General features: G+C 36.6%; 1 pseudogene; it reads left to right on the plus strand.

Annotated features, from left to right (window-relative positions):
• The first annotated feature begins 996 nt into the window (after window positions 1-996).
• Window positions 997-1089, plus strand: LOC112621991 (annotated as a pseudogene).
• Window positions 1090-4481: the final 3392 nt, after the last annotated feature.

Genomic DNA, 4481 nt, shown 5'->3' on the forward strand with positions numbered 1-4481 from the left:
CAATCTTACAAAATAGGTATTATGGACTGTATCCTCAATTCATATGTTGAAGCACTAACCCCGAATGGGATGCTATTAGGAGGTGGAGACTTTGGGAGGCAATTAGGCTTAGATGAGATCATGAAGGTGGTGTCCCAACTTTTTTTTACTCTCTATGCTTGAGGAGCAATTAGGGACTTAGCAAAAAGTAAATCCACTACATATTTCAAATGCTGCAATCCTTTGGATCACTAGAACCTCCTTTGATTTTTCATGAAAAACATCATCCTATGCCAGTCAATACAAGCCCTGAAAGTTGAAATTGAGGAAAATCTGATAAAATGTACATTTCAGATTTGTCTCAGTTAGATACTTATCTCTAAAAGCTAAGTTTTCACTTCCTTTCTCCCTTGAAGTCAAATTGTTCCATAGTCTTTGATATGTTCAGAGCCCATAGAATTATGTTTGGTTCTCTAGCCAATGTTTGGACATAAAACTTTCAGATAAAGTTTCTGTAGTGGTAAAGGAAGAGGTGGAAGCTCTGAAACTGCAGCATTTTCAAATGAATGAGTCTGACTAATGAAATTTAGTGCATAATTTGAACAAAATTATGATATAATGGTGGGAGGGAATATTAGATGTATTTTTGGTAAGAAATAAAACTAATGATACTTTTTTAAATATAAGAGGTGCAAACATCTGAGGAAAGGGAGAATATTGTTTGTCTTAATTTTTTGCTCCCAATAAAAAGCTATTTTGTCATTTTTCCTAAAATATAAACAATCGTTTTTGTTCTGATTGGATAAACAACTTTCTGGAAATTTATATAAAAGCACAGAAATATAAACTTCACTTCTTAAAAATAAAATTTTTGTTTATTATTACTAAGCTTATAATCATCATGGAAATGTCAAAGGATGCAGACTGACAGAAAAAAACTACATTTTGGTGCATATGCTTTCAGATGCTTCACTGTAATACTATTTTGTTGTTGATGTGTTTTACTTTTACATGTTGATCCTTTTGTAGTTCATAAGTGTGATGCTTGAGTCTTCCCACTCATGTGTGAGATGTACCTCACTCAAACGTTAGCACATTAACCATCTGATGTGAAAAAAAAAAAAACCTTTTACATGTTAATCAGTACCTATCGACAACATACTTTTAATTGACTTTACAGCATTTCATTATGTGGGTGTACCTTATCATTTTTGCTGAACGTTTAGGTTGTTAGCAATTTTGCTGGTGTATACTCTGCTATGATAACAATTTTTATAGCCTAGTTTTTATATTTTAATATTTATTTTTATGTAAGCTACATCTAACATTATTTCCTTAGTATGTTAATGTGGAGTTACTGGGTTGAAGAACACTACTATAATTATTTCCTTAAAAAATAGGTGTAGACCATGGAATACTATGCAGCCATAAAAAAGGATGAGTTCATGTCCTTTGCAGTGACATAGATAAAGCTGGAAACCGTCATTCTTAGCAAACTAACACAGGAACAGAAAACCAAACACCACATGTTCTCATTCATAAGTGGGAGCTGAACAATGAGAACACATGGACACAGGGAGTGGAACATCACACACTGGGGCCTGACTGGGGGTGGGTGCTAGGGGACAGATAGCACTAGAAGAAATACCTAATGTAGATGACAAGTTGATGGGTGTGGCAAACCACCATGGCACGTGTATACCTATGTAACAAACATGCACGTGCTGCACATGTATCCCAGAACTTAAAGTATATAAAACAGGTAATATCTCCATTAAACTGTGTGTGAGCTCCTTGGGGGCAGGATTACTATCTTATTGATCTCTGTATTTTTAATCTGAATAAAAAATACTTGATGTAAGATGGACATTCAATAACAATTTATTGAATAAATGAGTCAAATAAAATACAGTACTAAAAAAAATAGGTGTGGAATTTTAGATCAGAAGTCAAGTACGTTATCCTGACTTCTAAAGTGTATCACCAATGACTCTCCCTAAACTTTGGACCAATTTATATGCCCACGAGGGGCTCATGAATGCTTTCATTTTTCTGAAGGTTTACCTACTCTAGATATTATTTTTGCTTATCTAAACCAAGATTTTAAAAATCAGGTTCTTTAAACAGAGGTTATAATGACAGAAAGTAAATAACAACAAATTATAATGACAAGAAGTTTCTCATCTGAGCTACCTTAGAGTATGTTCACTCAAATCCAACTCTCACTATATGTGGTTAAATCCAGCCAGGATCTGATTATATTTATGATTTTGTCAGATTGTAGCATTTAGAAAAATGTTTGGTTAGCTTGTTCTTTTGAAATATCATGGTAAATACCATGAAGCAATGAATTTTGCTACCACAACTTCTTTTTATATATTTCCCAGTGTGACAGGTAAAATATTAGAATATAAAAATTTCTCATTGCCCTGCCTTCTGAGTTAGGAATAAATGTTTTTAAACATTGTTCAGCAAATTGGGTCTTTTGATGTAAAGTGTGATGTATTTATGACCTATTGCTACCTTATAATTACCACAAACTTGGCTACTTAAACCAATCAAATTTATTATCTCACAGTTCTGTAGCTCAGAAGTCGGGTGAGCTCAGCTGTTTTCTCTGGCCTAGTTTTATAGGCTGAAATCAAGTTGTTGGCAAGCTGGACTAGTATTTTGAGGCTCTGAGGGAGAATCTTCTTCCAAGTTCCTTCAAGTTGGCTGTCAGAATCCAGGTATTTGGGCTTCAGAGGTGAGGTCTCTGCTTCCTTGTAGGCTGTGAACCAAGAGCCTCTCTCAGGGATATAAGGTCGCCTGAATTCCTCCATCTCCAGATAAGCTAGTGTGCTTTGAGTCATTCTCACACTTGGAATCTCCTTTGCTTCTCCTTCTACTGCACCTCTTCTGCCTGCACCTGAAGAAAGTTCTCTGCTTTTAAGGGATTACATGATTAGAATGTGTCCCCCTTGGTAATAAAAGGTACAATTCCTATTTTAAGTCCTATAACCTTAATTACATATTCCAAGACCCTTTTGCCATGCAAGGTAACATATTTATTGGTCTCAGGATTTAGGGCATGAATATCTTTGGGGGGCATTCTGCCATTCTCACTTTATAAAACCTCTGTTATGTGATCTGTCTCCCACATTCCTCAATTGTAGATCAGGAATATGAGGTTTTTGTCTTTTGAAGCTGAGGGAAAAACTTCACAAACATCTATTATAAGAATTACTTGGCTGGGCGCGGTGGCTCAAGCGTGTAATCCCAGCACTTTGGGAGGCCGAGACAGGCGGATCACGAGGTCAGGAGATCGAGACCATGCTGGCTAACACGGTGAAACCCCGTCTCTACTAAAAAATACAAAAAATTAGCCGGGCGAGGTGGCGGGCACCTGTGGTCCCAGCTACTTGGGAGGCTGAGGCAGGAGAATGGCGTGAACCCAGGAGGCGGAGCTTGCAGTGAGCTGAGATCCAGCCACTGCACTCCAGCCTGGGCTACAGAGCGAGACTCCGTCTCAACAAAAAAAAAAAAAAAAAAAAAAAAAAGAATTACTTATTATTTGTCTTAAATGAACATATCCAAAATACCGAAAATAGAGTGAACAGCATCAAGTATTCTACATATTCATCCCCTGTATGAGTCAGTTCTCACACTGCTATGAAGAAATACTCAAGACTGGGTAATTTAACTCACAGTTCTGCATGGCTGGGGAGGCCTCAGGAAATTTACAATCGTGGAGAAAAAAGAAGTGGGCATGTTCTTCACAGGGCAGCAGGATGGAGTGAGTTCAAGAAGGGAAAATTCCAGACACTTATAAAACCATCAGATCTCATGAGATTCACTCACTATCACAAGAACAGCATGGGGGAAACCGCCCCCATGATCCCGTTACCTCCACCTGGTCCCACCCTTGACACATGGGCGTTATTGGGATTATGGGGATTGCAATTCAAGATGAGATACAGCCAAACCATATCACCCAACTTCCAACAATTATCAACAATTCTGCCAATCTTAATATATCTATTTGTTCACACCCTGCTTTTTTGTTTTGGTGTATTTTCAGATGGAAGAAAATATTTTTTATCTGTGAAGACTGATTAGACTTTGTATTTTATTGAGGTTTCATATAATACAAATAAAAGAACAAAAGGATAATAATTTAACAAAGCAAAAAGAATACTAGTGCTTTCCTTTTATTTGATGGATGGAAAATAACCTTTGGGACATTAAAATCTTGCCCCACTTACGCAATTCAACATTATGATTCACTGACATTTTGCATTAATGATCTCACGACATAGAATTTCTTAATTTCATTCTTGTGCTGATCTCAAGAGACACTTGAATGTAAGGGAATGGACTCCTTGACTCAGTCCTGGCACATACTAATCTAATTTCTGTGTCTATTTTTTACCTGTTCTGGATATTTCATGTGAATAGAATCATACAATACGTTGTTTAACTTAGCAAAATATTTTCAAGGTTCATCCATGTTGTATCAGGCA

Source organism: Theropithecus gelada, chromosome 3 (assembly GCF_003255815.1).
Source record: "Theropithecus gelada isolate Dixy chromosome 3, Tgel_1.0, whole genome shotgun sequence".
NCBI lineage: Eukaryota > Metazoa > Chordata > Mammalia > Primates > Cercopithecidae > Theropithecus > Theropithecus gelada.